Source organism: Ptychodera flava, chromosome 5 (assembly GCF_041260155.1).
Source record: "Ptychodera flava strain L36383 chromosome 5, AS_Pfla_20210202, whole genome shotgun sequence".
NCBI classification, from domain to species: Eukaryota; Metazoa; Hemichordata; class Enteropneusta; family Ptychoderidae; genus Ptychodera; species Ptychodera flava.
Window position 1 is genome coordinate 37,428,793 of NC_091932.1, and position 21,599 is coordinate 37,450,391.

Sequence of the window (21,599 nt, forward strand, 5' to 3'; positions counted from 1 at the left end):
AGAAGCATGAACGCAAAGTTGCAATACATAAAGTTACCAATATTGAGTAGATAATATGTGACTTAGCTAGACTTTAGGGGCACCTTAGGTAGAAATAGCAACAAATAAAGAATGGACATACTTCTGACCTTTATGCATGTAAGTTGCTTTGACTAGTTCACTCTAAAGTGCAAAATTTTCAAAAAATGCCACTGGAGCCCAAGCGAGAATTTGATTGTCAATATCTTGCAATGTGTTGATAGCGGGTTAGATTTTTCAACTTTATTTTAAATAGTTGTTGATGTGAAACTACAGGGCATAAAAGCGCATTTTTTATTCCGTTGTTCTTAATTTTGGCAACACGTCACACATTTTGAGATCTATTAAAAAATGCTGTGAATATTAACCTAACATATCCGTTTTACTTATGAGCAATTTCCTGCGCGTTATATGTTAAAGGAATGGAACGGACGCTCATCTTGTCAAATTTTCTACGTGTGAAATAAGAGATATAAACGCTTAAAATTCACTTTCACAAGTCCCTCGTGAGTGCTTGCAGTGTGAAAGCAGCATGCAGCAGCCATTCTGACTGTTACTTTTGAAAACATTCCATCAGGTTTCCTGAGTATATGTAACTGGGTTTCTAGGAGAACCTCATCAACAGTATCCACATAACTTGTTCATAATTTATCAACATTGACTGAATTTGTACGTGTTGACAGTCAAATTCAAGTCTGACCTGTCGACTGTATAAAATACATTCCACACAGCGACACGCCTCATTTACGAACAAGCTTATGGGTATTTTGATCTACTGAAGAGGGCTTAACAAATACAGGTACCGTGGTCTACTAAAGGTATTAAAAATTAACACTGAAAAAATGTAAAAATTCACAGTTTGTGTAGTTTTAACCAAAAAAATATTGAAATTGTTCTCTAGACATGCCGGGAATGTTTACTATCCGCTGATAGTGTTGTCTTTTTAGTTGCTACAGATCATGAATTTGTCACAGTGGCATTAGATTAAGATTTAGCAAGGCCAGTCTATGCTGTAAAAAATTAAAATTGAAACGAAATAACAGTTTGGTTCTTCACATTAAATATTTTTGCCGTGCGCAGTAATATATCATGTCTGTGTGCATGTGAATTATGAATTCCTAGTTAAGCATTGCCATGTTTCTTGAAATGATTTCACGCGCATCAGGTAAACCATTGCCCCGCTTAAGATATGCAAATGTACAATAAGCAGCCAGCTTTCTGAAGACAGTAAAAAAGTCCGCCACTCCGTAGACATGTAACATCCGAAATGCTCCCTCCAATACTGAGTACCTAAGCGTTTGTCTTTCACACCGGTTTGGTAGGTTGTTGTGTTACAACATCAAGCTAAGCTAAATACAGTAAGTAAAATGCAGTGCTCACACAGCATTATTCTCTAGTTGAAGGGTTTACTTAATTATGTATTTCGTTCCTGTGACTTATCATTGACAGTCACTATAACCATTTTCATTGTAATTAATGCAACTCTCTAGAAGAAGAATAAAAAGCGCCATTGTCGTTTTGGCTAAACAAATTGATGATGATAGAGAGATATCAGGAGTACAGCAAAAAATTCTATATACGAGAAACAATGCATGGTCAGTTGTCCGTTCCTTTAAGCGTCAATGCCCTTAAGGGAGCCTTCATTTTATTGGGTGGTGGAAACCAGGGGGTTGTATTAGTCTTTTAAAACATGTGAGCTCGAAGCGATGTCTGTCTGTCTGTTTGTCTTTCTTTTTTTCTGTCTATTGTCGTGATATCCCAAGAACAGCAAATCGTCTGTTGAAGCACGGTCCTTGTGGAGGGACCACGGTTGAAGTTCAGTCTTTGTATTATTTGTGAAGGTAATTCGATTATAAGATATTTTCATATGAAAAATATGGATAATTATGTTAATTATGTTTATTATTGCACACCTTTATCAATGACCTTACCGATGGAAGCTTGACCACTTCAAACCTAATCGCACACTGATCCTTGAATTATTTTGTGATTATTTTGTCCCCGTTGGGATTAAGTTTTAAAGCGCAGTGGTCGTCGCGCTGCGCATCCTCCTGAGGGGGTCCCCCTCTGTTGTAAACAAATCCAAGAACGCCGCACATGTTACGGGTTGATTGTAATGTTTGCGATATTGCCGCTTGTTAAAATGGCGGCTGATCTGTCACAAGCATACCAACTAACCAAATGTAACACGCAATAAAAGGTCAATTAATCTAAGTTAAATATCTGCTGAATATTGAACAATAATTGCACGCTGGATTGAGATCACATTTGCTCATGATTTTCTTGAATCAGTTGAATGGGGCTCGGCTACTGTTATCGCTCGAGCTATAGAGCTAGACGTACGCATGTACGCATGTATACGCCAACAGACTATCAACGACCGGGCTCTAGTTTTCGACATCGCCAGCAAGGACGAGAGCTTTCATTTCAAGAGGCCCGACAGGAGTACAAAGACAACAACCCAAACTACAGAAATCTACAGCTCGCAGGGCAATGCCCGCTGCAGCAAGAAGCATCTCTGCATCTGTTCCGTTCCGTGGTCTGTATGAACGTCTGTGTCAAACCGGGTATATGGCGCGCTACACTCGGCTGTGGAGAATCCAACTCAACTACAAAGTTTACCCCGTTTGGGGGTGCAAACGAGAATTCCGAGCACAGGTATCAAGTCAAGAGAAGGACCTTTCATAGGTCTTCTTGTTATGTGGGGGTTATCTCACTTGAAAGAGGATTCAGACCTACCCGGCAATCAGGAGGTACAACAACGAAGTTTGCCCAGCACCGGTAGGCCTACACCAGCTAGCGGTTGGATCACTGCCATGACCGTGCACAGGACCGGGGCACAGGATCTCTCGATACGTCTATGCACGGTGTAGCCGTGCAATTTTCCTGCCAAATGCCGCAAAAACCCGCTCGTTTTGTCTATTGTTTCCTGTCATTTTACTATTTCTTACCACGTAATACTAGGAGAAGTAAGACATGGTGATCAACAGTTGGTTGTGGGCCAAGTCGTAGCGGGCCGGTACGTTGTGGGACCGGATTCTCTATATCCGTGTACGTCAACGTGGTGACGGTCTCCCAACAACATCTCCCGTGTCCTGCTCTGGCTTGCCGATCATGGTCTTGAGTGTAATTTTTGTGTTAGGCATTGTGCTTGTTGCTGGTCTACATATATAGGCAATGTTGATCATTTTAGTTATGTATTTTCACTGTACTGTACATAGCATTGTGTACAACCAGCGTGATCGCGCGCGATCAAACCTTTTTGTCCACTGTGTCTGCGTGCAGTAAACTCAGCGACATAATGTGCTGAGTGTAGTGTCCCAATGTTCGTAGCTCTACACGAGTTTATAGATAGAAATACACCACTGAAGTTCGTTTCCGATCTTATTATTTTACTATTGCATGATGTTGAGTCTTACAATGGCCTTAACAAAGTGGGGGACTGCTCCCATCTCACTCCTATTGAAGTTGAGAAGACTTATGTTTACAAAAATGTATGTTTATCAACAAAAAAATCACGCACGCGCAGCGCGACGACCACTGCGCTTTAAGGTATATGATATTTTAAAATTTTCATTTTTCACTAAATTTCTTATTCATGATTTTCATTGTTGTGACTTGTTTCTGCTAATGCTATTTTTATACAACTGAAAGGCCACTTCCTTTTATATTCGATTTACTCTGTGCAACATATTTTGTCCATTTATTGATACAAAATAAAAGAAAACAAACAAACAAAAAAGGGCTAGTAACACTTTCGCTCTCATTAGATGTATGTGCAAATTACAGCAATAGCCTGTTGTATCAAACATAAACGAGCTCCATTTCGATCGATCATCTATCATGGTGGCGCTTTAAAAAAAAGAAAAATCAGGTGATGACTCAAAATTCCAAAAACTTTAGGTTAGGGAGACCACCACTTCTTACCTGTCAGCGCATCCAATGTAAACCAACCTACCTAAAGACTAAGCATGTGTGCAGAGTGCATCGGCCACGCCTGGGAATGGTTGTCACACATTCCTCCAGTTACAAAGTTACTGTTATACTATTCACCATTATTATAGCAATATATTTGTTATTTCTGTCAAAATCATATAAGCGTAAAATACCTCTTCAACAGATAATTCCTGAACACATTGGTCAAATTTGTTTAAAAATTTTCGAATTATCTTTGTCGTATGCTTTGATATCTCGACATCTATTCCATGTGTAGACCTGTGTTTGTGGTGCAGAGAACTTATATCTCTATTTTCTTTCACTTCTGACTAGTTATCATTTTCAAGTACATCCTTAAATTTATCTAAATGTAGTCTAAGTCCAGGCAAGTAAACATGCGTTGAGGCTCGTCTATGGGGTATATGGCTAAGTAAAAGACAAAACGTTCGATTAACCTTTCAGCCATTTGATTCCTTTCCGTTCGTACATTTGTAATGTGAGTTAATTTGGTACTTGTTGAAAAAAAAAAAACAATTTTCGCAATTTTCTTCCAGATCATGAGTTTTAAATTTATTTTGGTTGGCCCGGTTCATCTTGGAAAATGGTTACAGACTTACAAAATAACTCGTTAGCTCAAATAAGTTGCGATGAAATCGACCTGCTACGATGAAATCGAACTGCATTGCAAAATTCAGAATCTTCAACAGATGAAGACTCGGTATCTGGGTTGGATGACGAACATATTTACACACCATTGAGTGTATAAAACATCTACAGTGTTCCACAGGTAGATAAATTGTGATCAAATGAGATTGCAGCGTCATTCAAGTTCAAAGAGCTATGGTAATAAAGGTATATTTTTATCTCTTTATTAGCCTTTTGGCATTTTAGCCGATTGATAGTTTACTAGCTTGACATCGCTAGTGTCTTTTTATGAAAAAATTACAAGCATAAGCCTTTTGTAACATCTACATATGCTTCACCTAGGGATATTATCTCTTTGTGTCACTGCTGGTGCTTGTGTGTGACGACAGGTCAGTATACACTGTGTCCAAACATCGATAAGGTTGCGAGCCGAGATATCTCTACATAAATGACCCTCGTGTCGTATCCATGGTGATTAACTGGCATTTGGACATATATCACAATATGCAAACACACCTAGTATCCAAAGTCTCGAGTCCTCGTGTTCTGACATGAACTGCGTATCTAGAACTGGTGATTAAAATGTGTATCGCCTGTTTTACTTCTCTCATGCCCTTAGTTTCAGAGATAAAGATAAAAGTTAACGCACAAATTAACTCACTACTTTTTAAACAATGTTTCCATGATATAGAACTTGGTAAAAAGCGCATTTGCTCACGATGTTAGTTTGAAGTCCCATTTGTTATCAGCTCAAGTTTAAACTCGGACGAAATTCCGAACTTTGTAATTTTGATGAACGTTAAAGTCAAATACACTGAACACTCCAAGCGCCTGTGCACCCACCTTCTTCGAAAAAATTCTACAGAAACCTGGCATTGTAATGGTAGTTTTTTAAACACCCGCCAAGTACAGATAGAAAAAAACAAATTGCAACTAGCCTCTTATCTCACAAAGGCTTCAAAACAAAATAACAATGATTTGGCATCTATTGCCCACGTAAGAAGCATCTGGTTCCTGGATGTGCTCAAAGGGCGCCACCTATGTTTACTGTCGTTTCGAATCTTTAATCTTAACAGTGATCAGATTACAAAAAAGTATAGGAAAGGAAAATCTGCACAGACAACATGATCTTTTGTCAAATATTACTTTTCAACTCCAACTTCATAGCGCTGAAAACACGGACTGGGTTTGAGATTCATAAAAATTAAGTCTTTTTAGACGCGCTTTCTGAGTTCGGGGCCATCCACTTCAAGCGCATGGAAAAACCTTGACATCTACTTTAGCAGATTTCGCTCAGAATTTGTTAGCGACATATGGGGAAGGGCGTTGATAACATAACACCAACGATAGTATTGAGCAGTAAAATCAAGTAGCCTTGTACTGCGGCATTTTGTAATACGACGCATTTTGTAACAACTTACGCAAAATGTAATAAGGGTATCAGCATTTTGTAATAAAATGGTCTACGCATTTTGTAATAAGGGTATCAGCATTTTGTAATAAATTATTGTTTACGCGATTTGTAATAAGGGTATCAGCGTTTTGTAATAAAACGCGTTTTGTAACATTAGTTAACGCATTTTGTAATAATTATAAACATCCGCTGATATTGTATGTATTTTAAAATGCTTTGTGGTTTCTGAATACGTAAAAATGTGATAGCATATAATGATATCGAGATTATATCTCACTACCGGTGCTAGGTTATCATATTAACGCCATATAAGGGGGTCTGAGTTGACATTTAAAATACAATTGAAGACAGAATGAGATTATGCGATTTATAATTGAGAAAACAAACTGAGAAAGTGTTTGTTGGTTTTACATACAGTACAGTACTTTGAAAAGACAATATACTGCAGACCTTTCTACATTTTTTATTCAATATTACTGTTGGTGGATGGAAAGAGGAAGGCTTGAAGATGACATGCAGAGCTCAGAATATGATAAAAGACAGCGACATCATCAACATTGACAGTGTTGTATACTACGACCTAATTTTATTATACTAATGATGTACATGCAACAACACCAACCTTATCCAGAAATGGTTCCCTGTGACATTTTGAGGGTTTCGGTCTGATTTTTAGGGCGTTGCTGCATTATTTTTATTTTTTTTTACAAAAGAAAAACAATAAATATTGCTTTTTGGTTACAATAAAATTGTGTATCTTATGTTTTTGCTTGTATATTGGATGAAGTTTGCAAAACTCGAATAATCAAATTCTGAGTTTTGCAAAATGATTGTAATATTAGTGTACACAGTGATTTGAACGAAGCTTTTATTGGGTTCATAAAAATGATGTTACAAACCACCGTCCCTCCACCCACCGGTCTGGAAACGCGACACGTGCGCTATTGTTTAAAGGTGTTAATTGCTCTACCGTTGGTACGAAGCGCGTTACGGATGTAAATGCTTGCTTTGGGACGCCATCAGTAGCTTTGGCAACATCTTGCGGTGCGGAGTATTTTTATTTATTGTCATGTCTTTGCTCCTCAGGTAACTTTGTTACCATAGCCAGGATTTCTGCTACAACTGAGAAACTGTGTTTATTGAGAGTAATTCTTTTTAGATTTTCTTCTATGATTTTTCGTGTTTTTCCGTCGAATTTTCGCCCAACAAATTTGACCTCGCTAGGTAGGAAGAGGCACCTTATAGTACGAAAGTTTTCCCCCCTTTTACTTGTAGAAATAAGAATAAATCGAAACGAATTTGGCGTGATCAATCAGCGATGGGGATTTTAAAATTGGTAGTATGCGTTTTTGTGTCGTTTACTCTGTTCTGTTGCAGAAAACGCCCGAGTTTTCGACGATGCATTTGTTGTTAAAAATCAAGATGGCGGCCACCATACGTCGGCCACGCGTTTTTTGAACAACGAAAATTGCCAATCAACCCGTAAAATTCCCCGTAAATTTTGACTTGCGAGGTGTATACCTTCCTAAAAGTTTATTTTCTAGAATCGATTTTCATTCTAACATTACTCGAAATTTATGCTTTCGATGTTTCGGAATGCTGTTGAGTTTGTCGCGACGCCATTTTGAAACTTTGATCGCGCACGTTGGTTCTTCGGTCACGAAGTTTTTTCCTCCCTTCCATGTTTGAATCTAATTCAACTCAGCATATTTCAGTCTTTGAACATTAAATATCACGATTTTACGAATGGTGAGACACTTATTTTGATGTTTTTTCGTCCGAAACGATGATTTTGGGATAGTGATTTTGTTTGTGTCTTTGTTTATCCGTTTTAAGACTTAGAGGTACGGTCATGCTAGATGGTACTTCCAAATGTCAACTCCACCACAGGGCCTGGTGTGCAAAGGTTAAAGTGGAAAATGACGTACGAAAGATTGCAGTATTCTAAGCAACTTCTATACGTATGGTATGTGATTCTCTAAAGTTGATTGTCGATAATTTACGGTAATAAGATTGGAGGGGCACGTTAATATGTCAATGCTGACAGCTGGTATTTTCAAAATATACTGAAATAAACACTGACGTGAAGCAGTCAATTAAAATACTGAATGATCATTTATTTTAATCATCCCATAAACAAGTACAAAATAAAGCTCTCTCGACAGACCAGCCACTTCTCCTTGTATGTAAAAGGTGACAATTCATATCTACTGAGCCATGGTTTTGTTTTCATAGATCTATTTCTTTCCCGTTGTCTTCATCCTTTGAATCTATGCTATCGCCCTATGGTAAAATTTGTCTAGCCAACGAGCTAGGATAAGCTGCCCTGCGATACTAAGATTAAGCTAAATTTGATTCGCTATCCTACTGGTTATACCTGCCATCTGCCATTATCATTAAATGATAACAGCCATAGAAAGATAGACAGACAGACAGACAGACAGACAGACAGACAGATAGGTAGATACATAGATAGACAGGCATACTCAGGCACTCTTTCCTCTCTTCCTCCCTTCCTCCCTCCCTACCCACGAAGATGAATGCATACATACATACATACATACATAGATACATACATACATACATACATACATAGATACATACATACATAGATACATACATACATACATACATACATACATACACACACACACACACACACACACACACACACACACACACACACACACACACACACATACATACATACATACATACATACATACATACATACATACATACATACATACATACATACATACATACTCAACAGGTCAGATATACTTCCGCTTTAGTAGCTAAACAAGTCATCGTTGATTACACAGTCCCCGCTTGTTTATTTTGTTATAATCTTTGGTGTCTAGGTAGCTGTGGTCTACGTAGCTGTGGAATGATATTGATGCGGGATGCATCAGGCCTCTGACTTGCATAATAAAGTAATCTGAGGAACGTTCAATAAAATTGACCCCTCTCTGCCGGTAATGACCATTGAAGGAACTTTTGATTATATCACACATAACGATGCCCTCACTGCCTCTAGTGTCATGATGGCACATACTATACACATGTTTTGGTGGAATTTTAGAAATGGTATGGGGTCGGGTATGCTGTTGTCATTACACCGATTTTGTCCAAACTTGGCACAAAGATCATGCACTATGGCATACATGTACATGTCAATGTACTTCGTGACATATTCCAATATGGTTGCCAGATTGTCATTTTTCCCTAATATCGCTGCTAGATGGTCATTTTTTGGATTTCTTCATGTCTTTGAGGCTTAATCATATGCAAATATTCCTTATCCAATGTTGTTGAGACTTGGTACAAAGATAAGTACTATGGCATACATATGCATGTCTACTAATTTTGTGCTATGATCCATATAGTCAATAGACAGCCTTTGATTTCAATTTTGGTGTGATTTTTTATGTCTTTAAAACATAAACATAGGTCACTGTTCTTCGATGGACTGATTTTGTTTAAACGTGATATGGCTGCATTCTTGTGCACATTAATTTGTTTCATTATATGATCAGAAATGGCTAATTACCTTTGAATTAAGCTTCAAAGACATGCAAAATTCCAACAAAATGGCAGTTCTGCAGCCATATTGGCTCCTATCGCAAGGTTAATTGATACATGCATATGTATGCCATAGTGCTTTGCTTATGTGCAATGTTTGAACAAATTCGGTTCAAGGATGTGTGAGTTATGGTTCAAAGACATGAAAAAATCGCAACAAAATAGCCGCCTCACGCCCATATTGGATCGTATCGCAATATAATTCTACATGCATATGTAGGCTATAGTGTTATGCCTTTGTGCCAAGTTTGAACAGAATCGGTTCAAGGATGTTTGAGTTATGGCTCAAAGACATGAAAAATCGCAAAAATATGGCCACCTTGCGGCCATATTGAATCGTATCGAAAAATAAATCGGTGTGCATCTGTAGGTCATAGTGCTTTGCCTTTGTGCCAAGTTTGAACAAAATTTGTTCAGCAGTGTCTGAGAAACGGCTGCGGACGAACGGACGCACGGACGCACGGACGGACGGACGCACAGATGGACGGGACCCAATCTGTGAGTCCCCGCCGGACTTCGTCCGCGAGGACTAACAAGTCAAATCACTAAAACATCAGATTATTCTGACTATTTAGTTTAGTTTAGTTGAGTTTAGTTTAGTTAGTTCAGTTTTAATTTTGTTTACTTTAGATTACTTCAGTATAGTTAAGGTTATTATGAAAATAACGCAAAGAATGTATAACGACACATAGATTTAGTCATTAGCGCGCGTTTAGCGCGTCCGGCGATGCGTTGCACTAATGTCTGAATGCTTACTTTGCGTATTTTCGTAATAGTTATTATTATATTACCATGCCCTGCCCGTCGCATTTTGATTGGTCGAGCTAAACCACGTGACTGACCAAAAATACACAGTAATGGTTTGATTACATGCCCGTGAATATGAATAATAAGATTAACGACTCAAAGTATCGTAATTATACAGCTTAAACGTAATTCATAATCAATCACAAAATAAAATGGAGCACTTGTAGGTCAAGTTAAAATACTTTTTTCTGAAAACATCTCCGGCTTTGCCAATTTTTGACAGCGCGCGTGACAGTGCGTCGCGTATTGCTCAGTTTCTGGGGCCCAGTTGTCGTTCGCTCCTAAAATTTTTGGAAATTTTGACGGTTTCCTTGCGTTCGATGGTAATATAATGGAAATAACAGACTCCGATCTGACCATTAACGTTTATTTGTGGGCGTTGACTCGAGGAAAGCCAAAGTTGGTAAAAATACTGATTGACAGCTATCTAAAATTAAGTCATTCTAATTTGAAATGGAAGTCAGGGAGCGATCAATTTTTGTACTTACTTAACGAGTAAACACACACTTTGTAATACCATTCCAAAGTCAATAAAATATCTGTTAATGCTTTAAAACTGGGAAAAGTTTTTAAAATTATTACAAAATGCGTTAACTGTTATTACAAAGTGCGAATTATTACAAAATGCTGATACCCTTGTTACATTTTGCGTAGACAATTTTTTATTACAAAATGCTGATACCCTTGTTACAAAACGCGTAGATTGGTTTATTACAAAATACTGCAGACGTTATTACAAAATGCGTCAGTTATTACAAAATGCTGATACCCCTTATTACATTTTGCGTAAGTTATTACAAAATGCGTCAGTATTACAAAATGCCGCAGTACAAGCCTCTATACCGGTATTATGACAATTCACATTTAATGATGGATCAAATCATCATAATAAAAGTTTTAGCAAGATCAACACGTTTGGAACTAATTTGGGATAATTGTATTTCCTTTTTTCAAATTTCTCAAAAGTGTGTGGTGCCCCGTAGCTGAATGGTTGCAATTTTGCAAATTTACTCATTTGTTTAGTGTAGAAAGAAAGGCAGATGAGATTACGTTTGCATAATAGATCGGCATTATACTTCACGATCCAATTATCCCAAATTAGTTCCACTCGTGTTGATCTCACAGTGGTCACCATATTTCCTTTTTAATATTCTGTTTTACACAGAATGTACGTGTTGCAACGATGCGTCACATGTCCAATGTGTTGACTTAACATATAGACACTGTAAATGCATTTTTTACGAACCAAATCTGCAATGACGTAAAAGGCGTTGTAACTAGAAATACAGTTTTGGTTCAACGATACTGCCTTTTCCTCACTTGGCAAATTAGTAAGTAATACTGCCTGGCCGGCTAAAGGTTAAAGCTGTTCATCGAACGTACAGTTATACTTTTGATATTTCCAGGTTTCTAGGCACTTAATCTATACCAAATCTTGCTCAGTATTCCCTAGCAATGAGACGCATCGAAGGAAACATACATGTATTACGGCATGAAAAACACTGCGACAAGTCTTGAAGTCGGATGTGGTGGGTGTATAGTTTACTGCACTATTAAATATCGGTATTTGTGTTTGGTGATCGGGCACCTGTAAAGAAGTGACTACATGTGAAAGGTAATGCGGGCTATCCATAATCATAGTAATTTATCTTGATTCTTAGAACTTAAACATTAAATGCAACTTGAAGATGGTTTGTATGCTAAAATACAATAAGCAGCAGCGTAATACATCGAAGTCCCAAGTGCACACCGGTCACTAATACTGAAGAGTAAAGCTACCTCTCAACGAAATTATACTTCATGTCATGTGATTATAGGATGTCGCGGGACATTTTAGGCAATGTACTGATTTCTGACAGTTTTACTATTCTCCGAGTGACTATCTTTGAATGTAAAGGTCATGGAACCCAATAAACATGACTGGGGAACATAAGTATCATCTACTAACTTCATGGTCTTGTAAATGCTTATCACTGATGATTTGTTCAATGTCATCTCCTAATAAATATTAATTGATTTTTTCATTCTGGCTTTGAGCATACACAAACACAAATACTCCAAGACTGGCACAAAATTGAATAACCATTTTATTAAACACCATTGATAAAAATATGTAACATAGCATGACACTAAATAGTTCCTGGTATTTTAATAATAAGTACATTTTATAATCTTCCACGTAGTGCAAGTGCATCAACGTTCTAATTTATGTCGGATATTTTGATTCTTATGAAAACGCTATTTATCTCATTTGGCAGTTTTCGACTCTATTTTCTCCTTGTTACTTAAACAACTTGTATTTGTATTTCCTTCAGTCCGAAAGTTGAACTAAAAGAGATTGTTTGACAATCTAGTAGAGCAAGAGTGTCCGTTGCCCTTTGCTACGTCACGTCTCATGCCAGTTTCTTTTTCAATATTCCGTCAAATGAGTCACAACTGTGCCGCCAACGCAATTTTGATTCTAGATAATAAGTATCTTTAATAAGGAAATTTGCTTTGTCTTGCTCCTTAACACGGCTCTTCACTTTGACTTTCACGCAACCGAAAACGTTCATACATGTGGCAGCCATTCCGGCATCTAGTAAACACCTATTACTTGATCATGAGAGCTATAGCGCCCGTCTATTACCCCGAGGGCCGTGTGTTACCAGAAACACATCGCTATTCCCCGAGGCCGTAGGCCGAGAGGTAAAGCGATGTGTTTCTGGTAACACACGGTCACGAGGGGTAATAAACGTGCTCTATAGCTCGAATAAAGACCAGGTTATAGGTGTTTATAACACATCACATGCTTATATTGTTTTGTGTTAAAGTTTTAATGTGTTTTGATATTTTGCCCCGCAGCAATCCATTGTTACAAGTTTACTAGGCGATGTTTCCACAGCGGTTTCAGTTGTACGTGGTACAATTTCTTTCAAAAAATATTCTTAGCATACCAGCAACATCCTTAGTTGCACTTAAATACTTTTTCTCGATGAGCTGTTCAAGTCCCTACGCTGTTGGAATGTTGGAAAATCTGTTTTAGAGGCTCGTCGCTCGTCCCGGACGCACATCATGTTCTTGTCACCCGCCATTATTGCAAAGCCGCAGATGACACTACGGTCACGTGGCCGGGCACTTTTCTAAAGTTAGTGAAAACTTTTTCCCTAGGGAAACAACTTTTCAAAAATACCCTTTGACGTCAGTGGGGACTAGACGTATCTATTTTCTCGTCACGTATTCTGGCGAATCGCGAAATGGCGTGTTACAATAATTCCATGATGAAGGCGTAAAATGAATCATTTTCTCAAAGTACACGAATTCATGTAGTTTAATGTAGTTTAAGTGTGCAAATTTGATGATAATAACCCCTTGTTAAAGGTTAATGTTATTTTACTTTGTAACGAACATTCTTGCGTCATTCTGTGCACTGAAAATTAATAATATTTCAGTATGGCAGAATGACGCAAGAATATACAAAAATAGAATGTACAAAAAGTATACAAAATCAACAAAAATATGTTTTTTCCTATTCTCTAAAATCCATGACTGTCATAAGTGCACTCGCCCGAAACTATTGTTTAATGCCAATCATTACTGTTCAGTGTATTGCTAACCGTGTATTTGGTCGGCAAAATTTTACATGTACTGTGTATTTATTAAATGGCAATTACTTTCATATGTCTCCCCTTATTTTTTTCCGTAGATATCGCTGTTTTAAATATGTGTCTCTTCGTCGTTTTTAAAGGTCACCGCAAGTGCACTATTGTTTCTGAGATGGCCATTTGCTAATACTTTGCCTGGAAAGGATTCCAAATACACTGCAAAAAGATTAACAGAGGCCCTTTTGTTTCATAGAACCACCACCAAATATTGAATATTCACTATTCTCTCAGGTTGCTGCTTTTGAACAGACAAATTCTAATTTTGTATTAAAAACAATTAAAGACATTCTTTTCGAAAAATACCGGATACTAGTTTCAAGAAGACTGTCTCTCGGAACGAATTCAGACCATGCATAACTGACATAAATAAACGATACGTGACGTTGTCCAAAGCACATCGACTGTATTTAGTTTCTTGTTTTGTATTGTTTTGTTTTCATGTTAGATTTCCGCATGGAATTACAGTGACAATATGAAACGGAAAAAACAACGAAAACGCGAGCCAAGGTTTACGTACCTGCGTGTTGAGCGGCATTGGGATTTCTTTGGCATTCCTGAAAATAAATCACTTTTCTCTTCAAATTCTCTCTATCGAGCCCACTCAGCAACTTGATGAGAAACTGAAGTTTATTTTTGAAATATACCCTTTTTCCTCTAAGTGGAGGCAAATGTCCTGAAATGATTGAAGACCATCGAGTATTCCTTTTTCAATCTGTCGACCTATCAGCAAGCCCTTGATTTGCTTCACTTCCTTTTCTGTAAGCGCCTTGTCGAGCATTAAATAGAGTTCTCTCAGTGGATCAAGCTCTAAGTTAGTTCCATCGTCCTTATAATGTTTATAGAAACTTCGATAACGGACGCTTACAGTGTTCACGGTGTCAAAAAGATAAAAGGACATGGTTTCAGTTGTCACCCTTATTGTTCGAGTTATTACCAACCAGTCCAACGGTGTCCATTCTGTAGTTCGGCGGCCATTTTGAACGGGAACTGAATTTCAAAATATCCATAGCAAGAGGCAATTTTCATGATCACGCAAGTTAAGTTTATCAGCGAACGATATCACATAAACGGACGTATGCAAATGACGGTATTCATTTATGCCGGATATTATCAAACGAAGTTATCCTCTCGGCAGCACTGTTGTCCGCTGGTACAAAAGCATGTCACATCTGAATGTTTGCCAGCAGGAACGGCACACCCTCTTGCGTGCAAAACGACCCCCTTAGGTCATGAACTATCACAAAAATGGCACGAACGCTCCGTTGTTTATGAGTCCAAAATAGTCTCCTATCTTGAATCGATCACCTGATGTGCTGTCACGGTACATCAATCATAAGCTTGTAAGATCATCGAAGATAGTGTAACGGTAGGGAGTCAAAAGAGATTGTCTTGTGGTAATTAACATATGTCAAGTGTTGCCCTCCTCGATCCCGGGGAAATTTCAAAAGCAGCTACATTGAAAGCCAAAATGACAAACTCTGTTATTCAAACGATAATCTGATAAACCATAGAAAGTGAAGAGGCCAATTTCTATTGGTACATGAATAAATGAAATAAACGGCATTATATTTACGTAGTCTGTTTGGACTTGTCAGGGGTCAGATTATCACCATGGATATGACCTCAAGGTGAATCGCGAAAAGATATCTGAGGTCAGAAATATCACCTTTTTGGCCGTACAAGTCACGCAGCCAGCTGATAGAAAATAGCAGCTATTATGTTGAGTAAGTGGACGAAAGTAGATATAATCTTAACAAACACACTTGGCTTGAACAATTTAATCGACAAATTTAAAGTATGGTGATTATTCAAACGTATTTGCAATAAAAACTAAAGTGATAACGGACACATTCATAAGAACACTCACTGATGTACTCGTTTCATAAAATTCAATAGCGTCTAATGTCTATCACCTGCGCAGAAGATACAACAATTCTTACTGCAGTGAGTTTAAGTTGGCTGCAGACTGTTGATGTTTCTTCAATAGTAGGCCTAAAGACCGGGATGTCAGGAAAGTATCTCTCTCTCAATCGAACCACTTGCAAAAGAGGGCAGCTTGCTTGACGTCCTCTTGCCAGGAAGAAACTGCAATGCAGACAAAAGTTGACAACTGATGTCATGTGAGAAACAGAGAGAAATACAAGATCACTTATGGTTAACGACGGTACACCTAGGGTACGCACACATGACAATACACCCGTTATGGTCGCTGCTATCATAGATCGTGTAACTGGGATTCTAAAATATAATGACCAATGAGCATAAAGAAAACGTATTTAAAGTATTTCGTAGCCTTGAGACAACATTTTCAAATTTGACATGATCACACAGAAAGAGCATAGCTTCAAGATAAGCTTTGGATAAATCCAATCATGAAATTGCCATTCTCCATTTCACTTCTTGCTACTTGCAATGTTCCCGTACATCTTTATATTCATGCTTCGTCAAGGCAGTTACGATGCTTCGAGGCTGGTCAGTTGGGCATATAGGCAATTTAGAGACAGAAATTAGAACAAATGCTTGAATAAAATTTTAGCCACTCTTTTATGTCAGAACATCTGTAATGTATGCAAATTTAGTACTTGGTGAGATGATACACCAACTTTGCAATTTCCTTGCAGACCATTATATTCAGCTACTATCATTATTTTTGTGCTTATTCTGACCAATTTTTAATTGTTAGATGCCCTGGTTAATCCTGGAAAGAGCCTTCTTATATTAGGGAATAACTCTAAAATGTTTGCGCAATATATTTACTGCGACATTGACCTACTTTGACTAGGAATCTTCCAAAAGTGAAGACTTGGTATTTTATCGGTTGGGCAAGCAGGTGAGGGACATACTTTAACCCAATTTTGTGAGTGGCCATACAATACTCCGCATTTAGACCAATCATTATCGAATAGGAACACATCAAGTTGTCATTAATGCTATTCTATGCATAGGACAGAAAATTTAATTGCAGTTGAAACATTAGCTATGCAAGCCTATTAAGCGTCCACTGATTCGCATGTCGGGTATGGCTTATGTATGTCCGTGAAAACTTTCAAGTATAAGACATTTTGTGTTGGAGATATGCTTACATGTAAACTTGGACTGTCTTGATTCTGACTGTACAGGAGTAACACCACAAATTGTTACACTGCTGTTGGCGATGCGTGATAACAGGCCAGTGTATGTGGTTTTAAAAACATCGATAAGAGTGTAAGCGTAGATATTTCCACATAAATGACCCTGCTGTCGTATCAGCGGTGATTACTGACATTCGGACATTTATCACAGTATGTAACATCATTTATCACAGTATGCAAACATACGAAATATCCAAAATTTCGGTTCCTTGTGTCCTAACACCAACTGCATTAACCTCAAACTGGTGATAAATGGGTCCATAAATGAGCAAATATTGCTAGTTTTGTATTGGGGAAAAATATTCAGTTTTGTTATAGATCTCAATGTTTAGTGGATGAACATTTTCAGCGAAATTCCAAGACAAAATTTATTTTTCACATGTGTACTTTTATACTCCCCTTGCCAATAAGTATATTCACATCAGTTATAAAACATCTATAGATGGACAGATATTGCTAGTTTCATACTCGAAAATACGCGTCCATAGTATTCTCAAAGGCTTTCATGTATAGTGAATCAATATTATCGATGAAATGCGAAAATCAAATTTTTTGTACACACACTCACGTACTTTTTACCTGCAACTTCAAGCACAGTGCACTGACATGAATTATCACACACATATAAATGTAGAGATATAGCTTGTTTTATAGGGAAAATGTCAATAATTTGCCCAAGAGACTCCCATGTATTATGTTTTGATACATTTGGACCAAGTACTATATCGGCCACATTTTGCCTTCCTTTGCGGGGGGGGGGGGGGGTCTTCAAAATTATAGCAATTCAGAAGGGGGCCTTGAATACATTGTGAGTTTGTTAGGGGCTATTTAGGAAAATTCGATAATTTTTTTGAATCTCCCGTCCTCCCCTCCAGAGGTGTTTGTGAACGGAGCCTAAAGTCTAAATATCATAAATGTGGACTGTAACACATCAATATTATGTGACCTTCCATTTTCATGCGCAACTCTGTGTTGCAAATGAAATGAGAGGCGGTTACTAACACTTTTAGAGGCTTGTTATTTACGCACAGCGTCATTTCGAAAAATGCCAGCTCTCCCTCCCTTTAATTTATCTCCCTCCTCTCACTCACATACTGGCACTGTATGGGGAGCGAGTGGCGTGAGTAATACATCGATATGTTTTGCTGTTCGTCACATTTATTTCAGTGTCTTTGTTTCTTCATTATGTATGGATTTATTATTTAGATTTTTTTATTTCTTCCTTTCACTGTTTCGCTATTTCGTCGAGCATAATTTGCCGTCGATGTCTATTCGAAATACAAAATATTGTTTGGCCGCAGAATGTCACCGAATTAGGTACCTTGTCTGTTCTACTTTGCAAGTATTTTTCAGTAAACAATTGTCAAGTAGCATGAGATGAATTTTCAATCACATGGTATCGATTACTGCTGAGTATTTGTAAAAGAATAAAGAATAAAAGAATAAGATGTTAATGATACGATGTCATGGAGTGCTATTTAGGTCATCTTATGCGAAGCGTTCACTGAACACAGTGGTTTATGTATGTCGAAACAATTCAAGTATTGGTATCCTGACTAAAACTGGTCATAAACCCAAGATTTATGGATAGACGGATCGACCATGGTTTGTTTAACCAGAGATACATTCATTATCCCAGCTGTATATCCATGGTGACGACATAACCATCATGTCCATCACGGTATGGTACAGGTTTTAGCTCATTCCACGTAGCATTACAGTGCAAGGTGTGTTGCAACATGAACAGGGCGCGCAAGGACAGCGAAGGATGTCGTCATGAAATCAATCGCTCTTTGACCTGTGCTCTTTGGAAAGCGGCCAAAGTGTCTCCAAGCTACGCTGCGTACATGTGACCTCTGAAGAGCCGCCTCGAATGTTCAGTACACAATTCTAAAAAAAGCATTAGATGACTGAACGCCGCCGTACGTTTTTTGCTACGGTAATTTAATAATTTATGTGCAATTATTTTTGGATTCCGAGATAAACGTGTTTCTATGAACAATCTTAGCTTGTATCTATGACTTGGAGATACCAATATCCTCCGTAATGTCATTTGTTATATGAATTATATGAGCTAAGGCAAAAACACAAAACGCATTATTATTTTCTTATTAAAATATCGAGGACATCAGAGTTCGGGAGTACAGTAAAATATGCACTGCCTCTTTATATAAGACAAGTCACATGGCCAGGTCTGTTTCGATGATTTAAAGCCTTCATTCACCGACTATTTGAATATTAACATCTATTTGTTCATTTCACGTTCCAAGTTTTATCATGATAGAAAACTGACAAATGTTTTGTTGGAGGCACCGGTATTTATTTCTCACACTAAAATGAATCAACAAGGCTTCCTGTTGGTAAAAATGGAGAGTTGAAACAGATTATAGATGCAATCAACTAACATGTGAAAAGAGGCCATCATTAATGGTAATCTTTGTTGAAGTAATGAATAGCTTGCGATGCTCGTACTCAGGGGTCCCAAGAAATGATTGAAGTGACCATATTATAACTAGCGCACTGTGAATATTCCCTTTGTAACACTTTTTTTCAGAACTGTGGTAAGATAGCAAATCAATACTTGTTTATAATGATTTGAACACATCAAAATAAATTAACGCCACAATTTTCACACAGAAATATAAATTATAATTCAGCATAGTACAGGTTTGAGTAGAGATGAAATTACAAGTCACGTACATTGATCACATACACTTAGGGAACGAGCACAATTAACGGCAGGGGGGGGCGGAAGAGAAAATATGTGGTGCGTATATTTTTTACAGCCCCCCCCCCCTAACACCAGCAAAAATTTTAGTGGCCCCCCCCCCCATCACCGGCAACAAAATTTTTGTGGCCCCCCCTCCCCAAAAAAGAAAGATTACATAGGTACAAAGTTGTACACATATATATAATCCTTATAACTTTTAATATATGCTTTAGTGAAAACAACATTCTTGCATTCTTGAAATAAATAATAAACAAATAAAATAACTTTACTTCAACTGAGTATCTGTATGATGTTTTCAGATGTTGGGGAAAAATAACATGACCGTTGTGATTTCAATGCACTTTCCACAACCCAGTGTCTGCCTTTCTATGACTACCCAAGATATTCAATGTTACTCCACTGTAATGACAGTCTGCCATTGGAATAGTCCTTCATGGGCTAACTATAAAAGACCCATTAATGCCATTTTTTCCTCCTTTTTTTCAGTATTTTTTTCCTGTGTGTCCACTACGTATTCTAGTTCTGAACTGCCTATTAGCCAGTCCACATTCCTGTGTGGAACAGGTTTAATGGTTATTTGAGGAAAAATAGGCAGTCCATAGCAGTCCAACCTGCCACATGCCAGTATTGGAAATATGACATGTTAAAATTTGAACATTCATCACTGGCTATGAATGTGAAATCAGACTCAGCCATGTGAAGTAACCATTCATTAGCAGTCCTATTGAATTCATGATAGAAGGGAAGATTGTCAATGGATTGAATGGTAGCTTACACATGTGGCGGTAAAAATTTAGACATGCATTAATAAACTCCAAGGACTGACTTGTTGTCAATTCTCATGTTTTCACATCCCTATTGTCTATTTAATTTAAATAAATTAGGCGGCACTCATGTGTAGAGTTGATTTTACTTGGGTTAAGTTTTTCAGGTGAAATTACTCATGTTTGCACTATAGAAATGCCACATGGGTCACATTTACCAGTTAAATTGTTCTCAGACTTAAATATTTAGTGGCTACAGAAGCAACGGTTTGCCATTTTAAAGTGACGGTATAAAGCTGTAGTTTTTTGATTTTGTTAATATTTTTGTTATGTATCAACTGCACTTACTTCATTGGTTTACAAATTTAAGTTGAATTAGCTCGTTGATATTATCAATACAACCAACATACACTTTGTGTGCATGTATATTATAAAAGTTCACTGTTATTGTGTTCAATTGAAGTTTAGTCCAGACCAAAATGTGTTTACCAACAATAACAATGCTGACTGTACATAATACAGGTTGTGAAGACTGGATATTGAACGTGTTTTAGAAAATAGAAAACATTAGCAATACTGGCTAACATGATTTTGAAAAGAGAGAAAAACCTGTAGTCGATGTACGAAGAACACAATTTCTGCCAAAATTATGAAGTTACAGCCTATCCCTTAAATATAATTAGCATTAGTTTCATTCATCTCCATTCAAAAAAACGAGACCAGGGATTTTCAGTATAAACCAATGAATATGACAAAGGGAAGTCATGCAGATGGCTGCAAACGTCTGTGAGCAGCCTCTAAATTAAATCAGCACAGATCAAATTTTAAACATCGTTTATTTTATTTTCAAAATGTGCAATAATAAACAAATGTTCACCGCTAAATATTCCATATGATCGGAACCTGCATTCTATTGAAAGGTAC

General features: G+C 37.5%; 1 protein-coding gene across 1 annotated transcript in view; it reads right to left on the bottom strand.

Annotated features, from left to right (window-relative positions):
* Positions 1-15,452, bottom strand: part of LOC139133830 (tripartite motif-containing protein 3-like) — a 46,108-nt gene extending 30,656 nt beyond the window's left edge. Inside the window, exon 1 of the mRNA XM_070700594.1 lies at positions 14,567-15,452. The gene's annotated coding sequence lies outside the window, so the exon portion shown is untranslated. The remainder of the gene's footprint in view (positions 1-14,566) is intronic.
* Between the last annotated feature and the right edge of the window lie 6,147 nt (positions 15,453-21,599).